Source organism: Ambystoma mexicanum, chromosome 13 (assembly GCF_040938575.1).
Source record: "Ambystoma mexicanum isolate Mex_15411 chromosome 13, UKY_AmexF1_1, whole genome shotgun sequence".
Classification (NCBI taxonomy): domain Eukaryota; kingdom Metazoa; phylum Chordata; class Amphibia; order Caudata; family Ambystomatidae; genus Ambystoma; species Ambystoma mexicanum.
Genome location: NC_090938.1, coordinates 369,512,562 through 369,533,917, shown reverse-complemented (window position 1 = coordinate 369,533,917; position 21,356 = coordinate 369,512,562).

Here is a 21,356-nt window from a genome sequence, read left to right as displayed (position 1 = left end):
TGGGAAATTTCACCTAGATTTAAACTCACAGCAGTGGGAAATGCACCTAGATTTAAGACTCACAGCAGTGGGAAAATGCACCTAGATTTGAAACACACAGCAGTGGGAAATTACACCTAGATTTAAACTCACAGCAGTGGGAAATGACACCTAGATTTAAACTCACAGCAGGAGGAAAATGCACCTAGATTTAAAGCTCACAGGAGTGGGAAAATGCACCTACATTTAAATCTCATAGTAGAGGGAAAATCCACCTAGATTTAAAACTCACAGCAGTGTGAAAATGCACCCTGATTAAAAACTCACAGTAGTGGGAAGATGCACCTAGATGTAAACTCACTGCAGTGGCAAAATGCACCTAGATTTCAAACACACAACAATGGGAAAATGCACCTAGATTTAAACTCACAGTAGTGGGAAAATGCACCTAGATTTAAAACTCACAGCAGTGGGAAAATGCACCTAGATTTGAAACACAGAGCAGTGGGAAAATGTACCTAGATTTGAAACACACAATAATGGGAAAATGCACCTAGATTTAAAACTCACAGCAGTGGGAAAATGCACCCTTATTTAAAACTCACAGTAGTGGGAAAATTCCCCTAGATTTAAACTCACAGCAGTGGGAATATGCACCTAGATTTGAAACACACCGTAGTGGGAAAAAGCAGCGAGGTTTGAAACACACAGTAGCAAGAAAATGCACATGGATTTGAAACTCACAGTAGTGGGAAAATGCACCTAGATTTAAACTCACCGCAGTGGAAAAATGCACCTAGATTTAAACTCACAGCAGTGGAAAAATGCACCTAGATTAAAACTCACAGCAGTGGGAAAATGCACCTAGATTTGAACCACATAGTAGTGGGAAAATGCACCTAGATTTGAAACACTGTAGTAGGAAAATGCACCTACGTTTGAAACACAGAGCTATGGGAAATTTCACCTAGATTTAATCTCACAGCAGTGGGAAATGCACCTAGATTTAAGACTCACAGCAGTGGGAATATGCACCTAGATTTAAAACTCACAGCAGTTGGAAAATGCACCTAGATTTGAAAACAACAATAATGGGAAAATGTACCTAGATTTAAACTCACAGTCGTGGGAACATGCACCTAGATTTGAAACACACAGTAGTGGGAAAATGCACCGATATTTGAAACACACAGTAGCAAGAAAATGCACATGGATTTGAAACTCACAGTAGTGGGAAAATGCACCTAGATTTAAAACTCACAGCAGTGGGAAAATGCACCTAGATTTGAACCACATAGTAGTGTGAAAATGCACCTAGATTTGAAACACACAGTCGAAGGAAAATGCACCTGGGTTTGGAACACAAAGCTATGGGAAATTTCACCTAGATTTAAACTCACAGCGGTGGGAAATGCACCTAGATTTAAGACTCACAGCAGTGGGAAAATGCACCTAGATTTGAAGCACAGAGCAGTGGGAAATTACACCTAGATTTAAACTCACAGCAGTGGGAAATTACACCTAGATTTAAACTCACAGCAGTAGAGAAATGCACCTAGATTGAAAGCTCACAGGAGTGGGAAAATGCACCTACATTTAAATCTCACAGTAGTGGGAAAATCCACCTAGATTTAAAACTCACAGCAGTGTGAAAATGCACCCTGATTAAAAACTCACAGTAGTGGGAAGATGCACCTAGATGAAAACTCGCTGCAGTGGCAAAATGCACCTAGATTTCAAACACACAACAATGGGAAAATGCACCTAGATTTAAACTCACAGTAGTGGGAAAATGCACCTAGATTTAAAACTCACAGCACTGGGAAAATGCACTTAGATTTGAAACACAGAGTAGTGGGAAAATGTACCTAGATTTGAAACACACAATAATGGGAAAATGCACCTAGATTTAAAACTCACAGCAGTGGGAAAATGCACCCTTATTTAAAACTCACAGTAGTGGGAAAATTCCCCTAGATTTAAACTCACAGCAGTGGGAATATGCACCTAGATTTGAAACACACCGTAGTGGGAAAATGCACCGAGATTTGACACACACAGTAGCAAGAAAATGCACATGAATTTGAAACTCACAGTAGTGGGAAAATGCACCTAGATTTAAACTCACAGCAGTGGAAAAATGCACCTAGATTTAAAACTCACAGCAGTGGGAAAATGCACCTAGATTTGAACCACACAGTAGTAGGAAAATGCACCTAGATTTGAAACACACAGTAGTAGGAAAATTCACCTAGGTTTGAAGCACAGAGCTATGGGAAATTTCACCTAGATTTAAACTCACAGCAGTGGGAAATGCACCTAGATTTAAAACTCACAGCAGTGGGAAAATGCACCTATATTTGAAACACATACTAGTGGGAAAATGTACCTAGATTTGAAACACACCGTAGTGGGAAAATGCACCGAGATTTGAAACACACAGTAGCAAGAAAATGCACATGGATTTGAAACTCACAGTAGTGGGAAAATGCCCCTAGATTTAAACTCACAGCAGTGGAAAAATGCACCTAGATTTAAACTCACATCAGTGGAAAAATGCACCTAGATTAAAACTCACAGCAGTGGGAAAATGCACCTAGATTTGAACCACACAGTAGTGGGAAAATGCACCAAGATTTGAAACACTGTAGTAGTAAAATGCACCTAGGTTTGAAACACAGAGCTATGGGAAATTTCATCTACCATTAATCTCACAGCAGTGGGAAATGCACCTAGATTTAAGACTCACAGCAGTGGGAATATGCACCTAGATTTAAAACTCACAGCAGTTGGAAAATGCACCTAGATTTGAAACACAGAGTAGTGGGAAAATGTACCTAGATTTGAAACACACAATAATGGGAAAATGTACCTAGATTTAAACTCACAGCAGTTGGAAAATGCACCTAGATTTAAAACTCACAGCAGTTGGAAAATGCACCTAGATTTGAACCACACAGTCGAAGGAAAATGCACCTGGGTTTGGAACACAAAGCTATGGGAAATTTCACCTAGATTTAAACTCACAGCAGTGGGAAATGCACCTAGATTTAAGACTCACAGCAGTGGGAAAATGCACCTAGATTTGAAACACACAGCAGTGGGAAATTACACCTAGATTTAAACTCACAGCAGTGGGAAATGACACCTAGATTTAAACTCACAGCAGGAGGAAAATGCACCTAGATTTAAAGCTCACAGGAGTGGGAAAATGCACCTACATTTAAATCTCATAGTAGAGGGAAAATCCACCTAGATTTAAAACTCACAGCAGTGTGAAAATGCACCCTGATTAAAAACTCACAGTAGTGGGAAGATGCACCTAGATGTAAACTCACTGCAGTGGCAAAATGCACCTAGATTTCAAACACACAACAATGGGAAAATGCACCTAGATTTAAACTCACAGTAGTGGGAAAATGCACCTAGATTTAAAACTCACAGCAGTGGGAAAATGCACCTAGATTTGAAACACAGAGCAGTGGGAAAATGTACCTAGATTTGAAACACACAATAATGGGAAAATGCACCTAGATTTAAAACTCACAGCAGTGGGAAAATGCACTCTTATTTAAAACTCACAGTAGTGGGAAAATTGCCCTAGATTTAAACTCACAGTAGTGGGAATATGCACCTAGATTTGAAACACACCGTAGTGGGAAAATGCACCGAGATTTGAAACACACAGTAGCAAGAAAATGCACATGGATTTGAAACTCACAGTAGTGGGAAAATGCACCTAGATTTAAACTCACAGCAGTGGAAAAATGCACCTAGATTAAAACTCACAGCAGTGGGAAAATGCACCTAGATTTGAACCACACAGTAGTGGGAAAATGCACCAAGATTTGAAACACTGTAGTAGTAAAATGCACCTAGGTTTGAAACACAGAGCTATGGGAAATTTCATCTACATTTAATCTCACAGCAGTGGGAAATGCACCTAGATTTAAGACTCACAGCAGTGGGAATATGCACCTAGATTTAAAACTCACAGCAGTTGGAAAATGCACCTAGATTTGAAACACAGAGTAGTGGGAAAATGTACCTAGATTTGAAACACACAATAATGGGAAAATGTACCTAGATTTAAACTCACAGCAGTTGGAAAATGCACCTAGATTTAAAACTCACAGCAGTTGGAAAATGCACCTAGATTTGAACCACACAGTCGAAGGAAAATGCACCTGGGTTTGGAACACAAAGCTATGGGAAATTTCACCTAGATTTAAACTCACAGCAGTGGGAAATGCACCTAGATTTAAGACTCACAGCAGTGGGAAAATGCACCTAGATTTGAAACACACAGCAGTGGGAAATTACACCTAGATTTAAACTCACAGCAGTGGGAAATGACACCTAGATTTAAACTCACAGCAGGAGGAAAATGCACCTAGATTTAAAGCTCACAGGAGTGGGAAAATGCACCTACATTTAAATCTCATAGTAGAGGGAAAATCCACCTAGATTTAAAACTCACAGCAGTGTGAAAATGCACCCTGATTAAAAACTCACAGTAGTGGGAAGATGCACCTAGATGTAAACTCACTGCAGTGGCAAAATGCACCTAGATTTCAAACACACAACAATGGGAAAATGCACCTAGATTTAAACTCACAGTAGTGGGAAAATGCACCTAGATTTAAAACTCACAGCAGTGGGAAAATGCACCTAGATTTGAAACACAGAGCAGTGGGAAAATGTACCTAGATTTGAAACACACAATAATGGGAAAATGCACCTAGATTTAAAACTCACAGCAGTGGGAAAATGCACTCTTATTTAAAACTCACAGTAGTGGGAAAATTGCCCTAGATTTAAACTCACAGTAGTGGGAATATGCACCTAGATTTGAAACACACCATAGTGGGAAAATACACCGAGATTTGAAACACACAGTAGCAAGAAAATGCACATGGATTTGAAATTCACAGTAGTGAGAAAATGCACCTAGATTTGAAACTCACAGCAGTTGGAAAATGCACCTAGATTTGAACCACACAGTCGTAGGAAAATGCACCTGGGTTTGGAACACAAAGCTATGGGAAATTTCACCTAGATTTAAACTCACAGCAGTGGGAAATTACACCTAGATTTAAACTCACAGCAATAGGAAAATTCACCTAGATTTAAAGCTCACAGGAGTGGGAAAATCCACCTACATTTAAATCTCACAGTAGTGGGAAAATCCACCTGGATTTAAAACTCAAAGCAGTGTGAAAATGCACCCTGATTAAAAACTCACAGTAGTGGGAAGATGCACCTAGATGTAAACTTGCTGCAGTGGCAAAATGCACCTAGATTTCAAACACACAACAATGGGAAAATGCACCTAGATTTAAACTCACAGTAGTGGGAAAATGCACCTAGATTTAAAACTCAAAGCAGTGGGAAAATGCACTTAGATTTGAAACACAGAGTAGTGGGAAAATGCACCTAGATTTAAAACTCACAGCAGTGGGAAAATGCACTTAGATTTGAAACACACAATAATGGGAAAATGCACCTAGATTTAAAACTCACAGCAGTGGGAAAATTCCCCTAGATTTAAACTCACAGCAGTGGGAATATGCACCTAGATTTGAAACACACCGTAGTGGGAAAATGCACTGAGATTTGAAACACACAGTAGCAAGAAAATGCACATGGATTTGAAACTCACAGTAGTGGGAAAATGCACCTAGATTTAAACTCACAGCAGTGGAAAAATGCACCTAGATTTAAAACTCACAGCAGTGGGAAAATGCACCTAGATTTGAACCACACAGTAGTAGGAAAATGCACCTAGATTTGAAACACACAGTAGAAGGAAAATTCACCTAGGTTTGAAGCACAGAGCTATGGGAAATTTCACCTAGATTTAAACTCACAGCAGTGGGAAATTATGCCTAGATTTAAACTCACAGCAGTAGGAAAATGCACCTAGATGTAAAGCTCACAGGAGTGGGAAGATGCACCTACAGTTAAATCTCATAGTAGTGGGAAAATCCACCTAGATTTAAAACTCACAGCAGTGTGAAAATGCACCCTGATTAAAAACTCACAGTAGTGGGAAGATGCACCTAGATGTAAACTCACTGCAGTGGCAAAAAGCACCTAGATTTCAAACACACAACAATGGGAAAATCCACCTAGATTTAAACTCACAGTAGTGGGAAAATGCACCTAGATTTAAAACTCACAGCAGTGGGAAAATGCACCTAGATTTGAAACACAGAGTAGTGGGAAAATGTACCTAGATTTGAAACACACAATAATGGGAAAATGCACCTAGATTTAAAACTCACAGCAGTGGGAAAATGCACCCTTATTTAAAACTCACAGTAGTGGGAAAATTCCCCTAGATTTAAACTCACAGCAGTGGGAATATGCACCTAGATTTGAAACACACCGTAGTGGGAAATGCACCGAGATTTGAAACACACAGTAGCAAGAAAATGCACATGGATTTGAAACTCACAGTAGTGGGAAAATGCACCTAGATTTAACCTCACAGTAGAAGGAAAATGCACCTAGGTTTGAAACACAGAGCTATGGGAAATTTCACCTACATTTAATCTCACCGCAGTGGGAAATGCACCTAGATTTAAGACTCACAGCAGTGGGAAAATGCACCTAGATTTAAAACTCACAGCAGTTGGAAAATGCACCTAGATTTGAAACACAGAGTAGTGGGAAAATGTACCTAGATTTGAAACACACAATAATGGGAAAATGTACCTAGATTTAAACTGACAGTCATGGGAACATGCACCTAGACTTGAAACACACAGTAGTGGGAAAATGCACCGAGATTTGAAGCACACAGTAGCAAGAAAATGCACATAGATTTGAAACTCACAGTAGTGGGAAAATGCACCTAGATTTAAAACTCACAGCAGTTGGAAAATGCACCTAGATTTGAGACACACAGCAGTGGGAAATTACACCTAGATTTAAACTCACAGCAGTGTGAAATTACACCTAGATTTAAACTCACAGCAGTAGGAAAATGCACCTAGATTTAAAGCTCACAGGAGTGGGAAAATGCACCTACATTTAAATCTCATAGTAGTGGGAAAATCCACCTAGATTTAAAACTCACAGCAGTGGGAAAATGCACCTAGATTTGAGCCACACAGTAGTGGGTAAATGCACCTAGATTTGAAACACACAGTAGTAGGAAAATGCACGTAGGTTTGAAACACAGAGCTATGGTAAATTTCACCTAGATTTAAACTCACAGCAGTGGGAAATGCACCTAGATTTAAGACCCACAGCAGTGGGAAAATGCACCTAGATTTGAAACACACAGCAGTGGGAAATTACACCTAGATTTAAACTCATAGCAGTAGGAACATGCACCTAGATTTAAAGCTCACAGGAGTGGGAAAATGCACCTAGATTTAAATCTCAAAGTAGTGGGAAAGTCCACCTAGATTTAAAACTCACAGCAGAGTGAAAATGCACCCTGATTTAAAACTCACATTAGTGAGAAGATGCACCTAGATGTAAACTCACTCGAGTGGCAAAATGCACCTAGATTCAAAACTCAGAGCAGTGGGAAAATGCACCTAGATTTGAAACACACAACAATGGGAAATTGCGCCTAGATTTGAAACACACAGTAGTGGGGAAATGCACCTAGATTTGAACACACAGCAATGGGAAAATGCACCTAGATTTAAACTCACAGTAGTGGGAAAATGCACCCAGATTTAAAACTCACAGCAGTAGGAAAATGCACCTAGATTTAAAGCTCATAGGAGAGGGAAAATGGACCTAGATTTAAATCTCACAGTAGTGGGAAAATCCACCTAGATTTAAAACTTACAGCAGTGTGAAAATGCACCCTGATTTAAAACTCACAGTAGTGGGAAAATGCACCTAGATGTAAACTCACTGCAGTGGCAAAATGCAGCTAGATTCAAACCTCAGAGCAGTGGGAAAATGCACCTAGATTTGAAATGCACAACAATGGGAAATTGCGCCTAGATTTGAAACACATAGTAGTGGGGAAATGCACCTAGATTTGAACACACAGCAATTGGACAATGCACCTAGATTCAAACTCACAGTAGTGGGAAAATTCACTTAGATTTAAACTCACAGCAGTGGGAATATGCACCTAGATTTGAAACACACTGTAGTGGGGAAATGCACTGATTTTTGAAACACACAGTAGCAAGAAAATGCACATGGATTTGAAACTCACAGTAGTGGGAAAATGCACCTAGATTTAAACTCACAGAAGTGGAAAAATGCACCTAGATTTAAACTCACAGCAGTGGAAAAATGCACCTAGATTTAAAACTCACAGCAGTGGGAAAATGCACATAGATTTGAACCACACAGTAGTGGGAAAATGCACCTAGACTTGAAACACACAGTAGTAGGAAAATGCACCTAGGTTTGAAACACAGAGCTATGGGAAATTTCACCCAGATGTAAACTCACAGCAGTGGGAAATGCACCTAGATTTAAGACTCACAGTAGTGGGAAAATGCAACAAGATTTGAAACACACAGTAGCAAGAAAATGCACATGGATTTGAAACTCACAGCAGTGGGAAAATGCACCTAGATTTAAACTCACAGCAGTGGAAAAATGCACCTAGATTTAAACTCACAACAGTGGACAAATGCACCTAGATTTAAAACTCACAGCAGTGGGAAAATGCACCTAGATTTGAAACACACAGTAGTGGGAAAATGCACCTAGATTTGAAACACACAGTAGTAGGAAAATTAAAAACTCATAGTAGTGGGAAGATGCACCTAGATGTAAACTCACTGCAGTGGCAAAATGCACCTAGATTTCAAACACACAACAATGGGAAAATGTGCCTAGATTTAAACTCACAGTAGTGGGAAAATGCACCTAGATTTAAAACTCACAGCAGTGGGAAAGTGCACCTAGATTTGAAACACAGAGTAGTGGGAAAATGTACCTAGATTTGAAACACACAATAGTGGGAAAACGCACCTAGATTTAAAACTCGCAGCAGTGGGAAAATGCACCCTTATTTAAAACTCACAGTAGTGGGAAAATTCCCCTAGGTTTGAAGCACAGAGCTATGGGAAATTTCATCTAGATTTAAACTCACAGCAATGGGAAATGCACCTAGATTTAAGACTCACATCAGTGGGAAAATGCACCTAGATTTAAACTCACAGCAGTAGGAAAATGCACCTAGATTTAAAGCTCACAGGAGTGGAAAAATGCACCTACATTTAAATCTCATAGTAGTGGGAAAATCCACCTAGATTTAAAACGCACAGCAGTGTGAAAATGCACCCTGATTAAAAACTCTCAGTAGTGGGAAGATGCACCTAGATGTAAACCCACTGCAGTGGCAGAATGCACCTAGATTTCAAACACACAACAATGGGAAAATGCACCTAGATTTAAACTCACAGTAGTGGGAAAATGCACCTAGATTTAAAACTCACAGCAGTGGGAAAATGCACCTAGATTTGAAACACAGAGTAGTGGGAAAATGTACCTAGATTTGAAACACACAATAATGGGAAAATGCACCTAGATTTAAAACTCACAGCAGTGGGAAAATGCACCCTTATTTAAAACTCACAGTAGTGGGAAAATTCCCCTAGATTTAAACTCACAGCAGTGGGAATATGCACCTAGATTTGAAACACACCGTAGTGGGAAAAAGCAGCGAGGTTTGAAACACACAGTAGCAAGAAAATGCACATGGATTTGAAACTCACAGTAGTGGGAAAATGCACCTAGATTTAAACTCACCGCAGTGGAAAAATGCACCTAGATTTAAACTCACAGCAGTGGAAAAATGCACCTAGATTAAAACTCACAGCAGTGGGAAAATGCACCTAGATTTGAACCACATAGTAGTGGGAAAATGCACCTAGATTTGAAACACTGTAGTAGGAAAATGCACCTACGTTTGAAACACAGAGCTATGGGAAATTTCACCTAGATTTAATCTCACAGCAGTGGGAAATGCACCTAGATTTAAGACTCACAGCAGTGGGAATATGCACCTAGATTTAAAACTCACAGCAGTTGGAAAATGCACCTAGATTTGAAAACAACAATAATGGGAAAATGTACCTAGATTTAAACTCACAGTCGTGGGAACATGCACCTAGATTTGAAACACACAGTAGTGGGAAAATGCACCGATATTTGAAACACACAGTAGCAAGAAAATGCACATGGATTTGAAACTCACAGTAGTGGGAAAATGCACCTAGATTTAAAACTCACAGCAGTGGGAAAATGCACCTAGATTTGAACCACATAGTAGTGTGAAAATGCACCTAGATTTGAAACACACAGTCGAAGGAAAATGCACCTGGGTTTGGAACACAAAGCTATGGGAAATTTCACCTAGATTTAAACTCACAGCGGTGGGAAATGCACCTAGATTTAAGACTCACAGCAGTGGGAAAATGCACCTAGATTTGAAGCACAGAGCAGTGGGAAATTACACCTAGATTTAAACTCACAGCAGTGGGAAATTACACCTAGATTTAAACTCACAGCAGTAGAGAAATGCACCTAGATTGAAAGCTCACAGGAGTGGGAAAATGCACCTACATTTAAATCTCACAGTAGTGGGAAAATCCACCTAGATTTAAAACTCACAGCAGTGTGAAAATGCACCCTGATTAAAAACTCACAGTAGTGGGAAGATGCACCTAGATGTAAACTCGCTGCAGTGGCAAAATGCACCTAGATTTCAAACACACAACAATGGGAAAATGCACCTAGATTTAAACTCACAGTAGTGGGAAAATGCACCTAGATTTAAAACTCACAGCACTGGGAAAATGCACTTAGATTTGAAACACAGAGTAGTGGGAAAATGTACCTAGATTTGAAACACACAATAATGGGAAAATGCACCTAGATTTAAAACTCACAGCAGTGGGAAAATGCACCCTTATTTAAAACTCACAGTAGTGGGAAAATTCCCCTAGATTTAAACTCACAGCAGTGGGAATATGCACCTAGATTTGAAACACACCGTAGTGGGAAAATGCACCGAGATTTGACACACACAGTAGCAAGAAAATGCACATGAATTTGAAACTCACAGTAGTGGGAAAATGCACCTAGATTTAAACTCACAGCAGTGGAAAAATGCACCTAGATTTAAAACTCACAGCAGTGGGAAAATGCACCTAGATTTGAACCACACAGTAGTAGGAAAATGCACCTAGATTTGAAACACACAGTAGTAGGAAAATTCACCTAGGTTTGAAGCACAGAGCTATGGGAAATTTCACCTAGATTTAAACTCACAGCAGTGGGAAATGCACCTAGATTTAAAACTCACAGCAGTGGGAAAATGCACCTAGATTTGAAACACATACTAGTGGGAAAATGTACCTAGATTTGAAACACACCGTAGTGGGAAAATGCACCGAGATTTGAAACACACAGTAGCAAGAAAATGCACATGGATTTGAAACTCACAGTAGTGGGAAAATGCCCCTAGATTTAAACTCACAGCAGTGGAAAAATGCACCTAGATTTAAACTCACATCAGTGGAAAAATGCACCTAGATTAAAACTCACAGCAGTGGGAAAATGCACCTAGATTTGAACCACACAGTAGTGGGAAAATGCACCAAGATTTGAAACACTGTAGTAGTAAAATGCACCTAGGTTTGAAACACAGAGCTATGGGAAATTTCATCTACCATTAATCTCACAGCAGTGGGAAATGCACCTAGATTTAAGACTCACAGCAGTGGGAATATGCACCTAGATTTAAAACTCACAGCAGTTGGAAAATGCACCTAGATTTGAAACACAGAGTAGTGGGAAAATGTACCTAGATTTGAAACACACAATAATGGGAAAATGTACCTAGATTTAAACTCACAGCAGTTGGAAAATGCACCTAGATTTAAAACTCACAGCAGTTGGAAAATGCACCTAGATTTGAACCACACAGTCGAAGGAAAATGCACCTGGGTTTGGAACACAAAGCTATGGGAAATTTCACCTAGATTTAAACTCACAGCAGTGGGAAATGCACCTAGATTTAAGACTCACAGCAGTGGGAAAATGCACCTAGATTTGAAACACACAGCAGTGGGAAATGACACCTAGATTTAAACTCACAGCAGTGTGAAAATGCACCCTGATTAAAAACTCACAGTAGTGGGAAGATGCACCTAGATGTAAACTCACTGCAGTGGCAAAATGCACCTAGATTTCAAACACACAACAATGGGAAAATGCACCTAGATTTAAACTCACAGTAGTGGGAAAATGCACCTAGATTTAAAACTCACAGCAGTGGGAAAATGCACCTAGATTTGAAACACAGAGCAGTGGGAAAATGTACCTAGATTTGAAACACACAATAATGGGAAAATGCACCTAGATTTAAAACTCACAGCAGTGGGAAAATGCACTCTTATTTAAAACTCACAGTAGTGGGAAAATTACCCTAGATTTAAACTCACAGTAGTGGGAATATGCACCTAGATTTGAAACACACCGTAGTGGGAAAATGCACCGAGATTTGAAACACACAGTAGCAAGAAAATGCACATGGATTTGAAACTCACAGTAGTGGGAAAATGCACCTAGATTTAAACTCACAGCAGTGGAAAAATGCACCTAGATTAAAACTCACAGCAGTGGGAAAATGCACCTAGATTTGAACCACACAGTAGTGGGAAAATGCACCAAGATTTGAAACACTGTAGTAGTAAAATGCACCTAGGTTTGAAACACAGAGCTATGGGAAATTTCATCTACATTTAATCTCACAGCAGTGGGAAATGCACCTAGATTTAAGACTCACAGCAGTGGGAATATGCACCTAGATTTAAAACTCACAGCAGTTGGAAAATGCACCTAGATTTGAAACACAGAGTAGTGGGAAAATGTACCTAGATTTGAAACACACAATAATGGGAAAATGTACCTAGATTTAAACTCACAGCAGTTGGAAAATGCACCTAGATTTAAAACTCACAGCAGTTGGAAAATGCACCTAGATTTGAACCACACAGTCGAAGGAAAATGCACCTGGGTTTGGAACACAAAGCTATGGGAAATTTCACCTAGATTTAAACTCACAGCAGTGGGAAATGCACCTAGATTTAAGACTCACAGCAGTGGGAAAATGCACCTAGATTTGAAACACACAGCAGTGGGAAATTACACCTAGATTTAAACTCACAGCAGTGGGAAATGACACCTAGATTTAAACTCACAGCAGGAGGAAAATGCACCTAGATTTAAAGCTCACAGGAGTGGGAAAATGCACCTACATTTAAATCTCATAGTAGAGGGAAAATCCACCTAGATTTAAAACTCACAGCAGTGTGAAAATGCACCCTGATTAAAAACTCACAGTAGTGGGAAGATGCACCTAGATGTAAACTCACTGCAGTGGCAAAATGCACCTAGATTTCAAACACACAACAATGGGAAAATGCACCTAGATTTAAACTCACAGTAGTGGGAAAATGCACCTAGATTTAAAACTCACAGCAGTGGGAAAATGCACCTAGATTTGAAACACAGAGCAGTGGGAAAATGTACCTAGATTTGAAACACACAATAATGGGAAAATGCACCTAGATTTAAAACTCACAGCAGTGGGAAAATGCACTCTTATTTAAAACTCACAGTAGTGGGAAAATTGCCCTAGATTTAAACTCACAGTAGTGGGAATATGCACCTAGATTTGAAACACACCGTAGTGGGAAAATACACCGAGATTTGAAACACACAGTAGCAAGAAAATGCATATGGATTTGAAACTCACAGTAGTGGGAAAATGCACCTAGATTTAAACTCACAGCAGTGGAAAAATGCACCTAGATTTAAACTCACAGCAGTGGAAAAATGCACCTAGATTAAAACTCACAGCAGTGGGAAAATGCACCTAGATTTGAACCACACAGTAGTGGGAAAATGCACCTAGATTTGAAACACTGTAGTAGGAAAATGCACCTAGGTTTGAAACACAGAGCTATGGGAAATTTCACCTAGATTTAATCTCACAGCAGTGGGAAATGCACCTAGAATTAAAACTCACAGCAGTTGGAAAATGCACCTAGATTTGAAACACAGAGTAGTGGGAAAATGTACCTAGATTTGAAACACACAATAATGGGAAAATGTACCTAGATTTAAACTCACAGTCGTGGGAACATGCACCTAGATTTGAAACACACAGCAGTGGGAAAATGCACCGATATTTGAAACACAAAGTAGCAAGAAAATGCACATGGATTTGAAACTTACAGTAGTGGGAAAATGCACCTAGATTTAAAACTCACAGCAGTTGGAAAATGCACCTAGATTTGAACCACAAAGTAGTGTGAAAATGCACCTAGATTTGAAACACACAGTCGAAGAAAAATGTACCTGGGTTTGGAACACAAAGCTATGGGAAATTTCACCTAGATTTAAACTCACAGCAGTGGGAAATGCACCTAGATTTAAGACTCACAGCAGTGGGAAAATGCAACTAGATTTGAAACACACAGCAGTGGGAAATTAGACCTAGATTTAAACTCACAGCAATGGGAAATTACACCTAGATTTAAACTCACAGCAGTAGAAACATGCACCTAGATTTAAAGCTCACAGGAGTGGGAAAATGCACCTACATTTAAAACTCACAGTAGTGGGAAAATCCACCTAGATTTAAAACTCACAGCAGTGTGAAAATGCACCCTGATTAAAAACTCACAGTAGTGGGAAGATGCACCTAGATGTAAACTCGCTGCAGTGGCAAAATGCACCTAGATTTCAAACACACAACAATGGGAAAATGCACCTAGATTTAAACTCACAGTAGTAGGAAAATGCACCTAGATTTAAAACTCACAGCAGTGGGAAAATGCACTTAGATTTGAAAAACAGAGTAGTGGGAAAATGTACCTAGATTTGAAACACACAATAATGGGAAAATGCACCTAGATTTAAAACTCACAGCAGTGGGAAAATGCACCCTTATTTAAAACTCACAGTAGTGGGAAAATTCCCCTAGATTTAAACTCACAGCAGTGGGAATATGCACTTAGATTTGAAACACACCGTAGTGGGAAAATGCACCGAGATTTGAAACACACAGTAGCAAGAAAATGCACATGGATTTGAAACTCACAGTAGTGGGGAAAATGCACCTAGATTTCACCTCACAGTAGTAGGAAAATGCACCTAGGTTTGAAACACAGAGCTATGGGAAATTTCACCTACATTTAATCTCACAGCAGTGGGAAATGCACCTAGATTTAAGACTCACAGCAGTGGGAAAATGCACCTAGATTTAAAACTCACAGCAGTTGGAAAATGCACCTAGATTTGAAACACAGAGTAGTGGGAAAATGTACCTAGATTTGAAACACACAATAATGGGAAAATGTACCTAGATTTAAACTCACAGTCATGGGAACATGCACCTAGATTTGAAACACACAGTAGTGGGAAAATGCACCGAGATTTGAAACACACAGTAGCAAGAAAATGCACATGGATTTGAAACTCACAGTAGTGGGAAAATGCACCTATATTTAAAACTCACAGCAGTTGGAAAATGCACCTAGATTTGAACCACACAGTCGAAGGAAAATGCACCTGGGTTTGGAACACAAAGCTATGGGAAATTTCACCTAGATTTAAACTCACAGCAGTGGGAAATGCACCTAGATTTAAGACTCACAGCAGTGGGAAAATGCACCTAGATTTGAAACACACAGCAGTGGGAAATTACACCTAGATTTAAACTCACAGCTGTGGGAAATTACACCTAGATTTAAACTCACAGCAGTAGGAAAATGCACCTAGATTTAAAGCTCACAGGAGTGGGAAAATGCACCTACATTTAAACCTCATAGTAGTGGGAAAATCCACCTAGATTTAAAACTCACAGCAGTGTGAAAATGCACCCTGATTAAAAACTCACAGTAGTGGGAAGATGCACCTAGATGTAAACTCACTGCAGTGGCAAAATGCACCTAGATTTCAAACACACAACAATGGGAAAATGCACCTAGATTTAAACTCACAGTAGTGGGAAAATGCACCTAGATTTAAAACTCACAGCAGTGGGAAACTGCACTTAGATTTGAAACACAGAGTAGTGGGAAAATGCACCTAGATTTAAAACTCACAGCAGTGGGAAAATGCACTTAGATTTGAAACACACAATAATGGGAAAATGCACCTAGATTTAAAACTCACAGCAGTGGGAAAATGCACCCTTATTTAAAACTCACAGTAGTGGGAAAATTCCCCTAGATTTAAACTCACAGCAGTGGGAATATGCACCTAGATTTGAAACACACCGTAGTGGGAAAATGCACCGAGATTTGAAACACACAATAGCAAGAAAATGCACATGGATTTGAAACACACAGCAGTGGGAAAATGCACCTAGATTTAAACTCACAGCAGTGGAAAAATGCACCTAGATTTAAAACTCACAGCAGTGGGAAAATGCACCTAGATTTGAACCACAGAGCAGTGGGAAATTACACCTAGATTTAAACTCACAGCATTGGACAAATGCACCTAGATTTAAAACTCACAGCAGTGGGAAAATGCACCTAGATTTGAACCACACAGTAGCAGGAAAATGCACCTAGATTTGAAACACACAGTAGTAGGAAAATTCACCTAGGTTTGAAGCACAGAGCTATGGGAAATTTTACCTAGATTTAAACACAGCAGTGGGAAATGCACCTAGATTTAAGACTCACAGCAGTGGGAATATGCACCTAGATTTAAAACTCACAGCAGTTGGAAAATGCACCTAGATTTGAAACACAGAGTAGTGGGAAAATGTACCTAGATTTGAAACACACAATAATGGGAAAATGTACCTAGATTTAAACTCACAGTCGTGGGAGCATGCACCTAGATTTGAAACACAATAGTGGGAAAATGCACCGAGATTTGAAACACACAGTAGCAAGAAAATGCACATGGATTTGAAATTCACAGTAGTGAGAAAATGCACCTAGATTTAAAACTCACAGCAGTTGGAAAATGCACCTAGATTTGAACCACACGTTCGTAGGAAAATGCACCTGGGTTTGGAACACAAAGCTATGGGAAATTTCACCTAGATTTAAACTCACAGCAGTGGGAAATTACACCTAGATTTAAACTCACAGCAATAGGTAAATTCACCTAGATTTAAAGCTCACAGGAGTGGGAAAATGCACCTACATTTAAATCTCACAGTAGTGGGAAAATCCACCTAGATTTAAAACTCAAAGCAGTGTGAAAATGCACCCTGATTAAAAACTCACAGTAGTGGGAAGATGCACCTAGATGTAAACTCGCTGCAGTGGCAAAATGCACCTAGATTTCAAACACACAACAATGGGAAAATGCACCTAGATTTAAACTCACAGTAGTGGGAAAATGCACCTAGATTTAAAACTCACAGCAGTGGGAAAATGCACTTAGATTTGAAACACAGAGTAGTGGGAAAATGTACCTAGATTTGAAACACACAATAATGGGAAAATGCACCTAGATTTAAAACTCACAGCAGTGGGAAAATGCACCCTTATTTAAAACTCACAGTAGTGGGAAAATTCCCCTAGATTTAAACTCACAGCAGTGGGAATATGCACCTAGATTTGAAACACACCGTAGTGGGAAAATGCACCGAGATTTGACACACACAGTAGCAAGAAAATGCACATGAATTTGAAACCACAGTAGTGGGAAAATGCACCTAGATTTAAACTCACAGCAGTGGAAAAATGCACCTAGATTTAAAACTCACAGCAGTGGGAAAATGCACCTAGATTTGAACCACACAGTAGTAGGAAAATGCACCTAGATTTGAAACACAGTAGTAGGAAAATTCACCTAGGTTTGAAGCACAGAGCTATGGGAAATTTCACCTAGATTTAAACTCACAGCAGTGGGAAATGCACCTAGATTTAAGACTCACAGCAGTGGGAAAATGCTTTAAGACTCACAGCAGTGGGAAAATGCACCTACATTTAAATCTCATAGTAGTGGCAAAATCCACCTAGATTTAAAACTCACAGCAGTGTGAAAATGCACCCTGATTAAAAACTCGAAGTAGTGGGAAGATGCACCTAGATGTAAACTCACTGCAGTGGCAAAATGCACCTAGATGTCAAACACACAACAATGTGAAAATGCACCTAGATTTAAACTCACAGTAGTGGGAACATGCACCTAGATTTAAAACTCACAGCAGTGGGAAAATGCACCTAGATTTGAAACACATACTAGTGGGAAAATGTACCTAGATTTGAAACACACCGTAGTGGAAAAATGCACCGAGATTTGAAACACACAGTAGCAAGAAAATGCACATGGATTTGAAACTCACAGTAGTGGGAAAATGCCCCTAGATTTAAACTCACAGCAGTGGAAAAATGCACCTAGATTTAAACTCACATCAGTGGAAAAATGCACCTAGATTAAAACTCACAGCAGTGGGAAAATGCACCTAGATTTGAACCACACAGTAGTGGGAAAATGCACCAAGATTTGAAACACTGTAGTAGTAAAATGCACCTAGGTTTGAAACACAGAGCTATGGGAAATTTCACCTACATTTAATCTCACAGCAGTGGGAACTGCACCTAGATTTAAGACTCACAGCAGTGGGAATATGCACCTAGATTTAAAACTCACAGCAGTTGGAAAATGCACCTAGATTTGAAACACAGAGTAGTGGGAAAATGTACCTAGATTTGAAACACACAATAATGGGAAAATGTACCTAGATTTAAACTCACAGCAGTTGGAAAATGCACCTAGATTTAAAACTCACAGCAGTTGGAAAATGCACCTAGATTTGAACCACACAGTCGAAGGAAAATGCACCTGGGTTTGGAACACAAAGCTAGGGGAAATTTCACCTAGATTTAAACTCACAGCAGTGGGAAATGCACCTAGATTTAAGACTCACAGCAGTGGGAAAATGCACCTAGATTTGAAACACACAGCAGTGGGAAATTACACCTAGATTTAAACTCACAGCAGTGGGAAATGACACCTAGATTTAAACTCACAGCAGGAGGAAAATGCACCTAGATTTAAAGCTCACAGGAGTGGGAAAATGCACCTACATTTAAATCTCATAGTAGAGGGAAAATCCACCTAGATTTAAAACTCACAGCAGTGTGAAAATGCACCCTGATTAAAAACTCACAGTAGTGGGAAGATGCACCTAGATGTAAACTCACTGCAGTGGCAAAATGCACCTAGATTTCAAACACACAACAATGGGAAAATGCACCTAGATTTAAACTCACAGTAGTGGGAAAATGCACCTAGATTTAAAACTCACAGCAGTGGGAAAATGCACCTAGATTTGAAACACAGAGCAGTGGGAAAATGTACCTAGATTTGAAACACACAATAATGGGAAAATGCACCTAGATTTAAAACTCACAGCAGTGGGAAAATGCACTCTTATTTAAAACTCACAGTAGTGGGAAAATTGCCCTAGATTTAAACTCACAGTAGTGGGAATATGCACCTAGATTTGAAACACACCGTAGTGGGAAAATGCACCGAGATTTGAAACACACAGTAGCAAGAAAATGCACATGGATTTGAAACTCACAGTAGTGGGAAAATGCACCTAGATTTAAACTCACAGCAGTGGAAAAATGCACCTAGATTTAAACTCACAGCAGTGGAAAAATGCACCTAGATTAAAACTCACAGCAGTGGGAAAATGCACCTAGATTTGAACCACACAGTAGTGGGAAAATGCACCTAGATTTGAAACACTGTAGTAGGAAAATGCACCTAGGTTTGAAACACAGAGCTGTGGGAAATTTCACCTAGATTTAATCTCACAGCAGTGGGAAATGCACCTAGATTTAAAACTCACAGCAGTTGGAAAATGCACCTAGATTTGAAACACACAATAATGGGAAAATGCACCTAGATTTAAAACTCACAGCAGTGGGAAAATGCACCCTTATTTAAAACTCACAGTAGTGGGAAAATTCCCCTAGATTTAAACTCACAGCAGTGGGAATATGCACCTAGATTTGAAACACACCGTAGTGGGAAAATGCACCGAGATTTGAAACACACAATAGCAAGAAAATGCACATGGATTTGAAACTCACAGTAGTGGGAAAATGCACCTAGATTTAAACTCACAACAGTGGAAAAATGCACCTAGATTTAAAACTCACAGCAGTGGATAAATGCACCTAGATTTGAACCACAGAGCAGTGGGAAATTACACCTAGATTTAAACTCACAGCATTGGACAAATGCACCTAGATTTAAAACTCACAGCAGTGGGAAAATGCACCTAGATTTGAACCACACAGTAGCAGGAAAATGCACCTAGATTTGAAACACACAGTAGTAGGAAAATTCACCTAGGTTTGAAGCACAGAGCTATGGGAAATTTTACCTAGATTTAAACACAGCAGTGGGAAATGCACCTAGATTTAAGACTCACAGCAGTGGGAATATGCACCTAGATTTAAAACTCACAGCAGTTGGCAAATTCACCTAGATTTGAAACACAGAGTAGTGGGAAAATGTACCTAGATTTGAAACACACAATAATGGGAAAATGTACCTAGATTTAAACTCACAGCAGTTGGAAAATGCACCTAGATTTAAAACTCACAGCAGTTGGAAAATGCACCTAGATTTGAACCACACAGTCGAAGGAAAATGCACCTGGGTTTGGAACACAAAGCTATGGGAAATTTCACCTAGATTTAAACTCACAGCAGTGGGAAATGCACCTAGATTTAAGACTCACAGCAGTGGGAAAATGCACCTAGATTTGAGACACACAGCAGTGGGAAATTACACCTAGATTTAAACTCACAGCAGTGTGAAATTACACCTAGATTTAAACTCACAGCAGTAGGAAAATGCACCTAGATTTAAAGCTCACAGGAGTGGGAAAATGCACCTACATTTAAATCTCATAGTAGTGGGAAAATCCACCTAGATTTAAAACGCACAGCAGTGTGAAAATGCACCCTGATTAAAAACTCTCAGTAGTGGGAAGATGCACCTAGATGTAAACCCACTGCAGTGGCAGAATGCACCTAGATTTCAAACACACAACAATGGGAAAATGCACCTAGATTTAAACTCACAGTAGTGGGAAAATGCACCTAGATTTAAAACTCACAGCAGTGGGAAAATGCACCTAGATTTGAAACACAGAGTAGTGGGAAAATGTACCTAGATTTGAAACACACAATAATGGGAAAATGCACCTAGATTTAAAACTCACAGCAGTGGGAAAATGCACCCTTATTTAAAACTCACAGTAGTGGGAAAATTCCCCTAGATTTAAACTCACAGCAGTGGGAATATGCACCTAGATTTGAAACACACCGTAGTGGGAAAAAGCAGCGAGGTTTGAAACACACAGTAGCAAG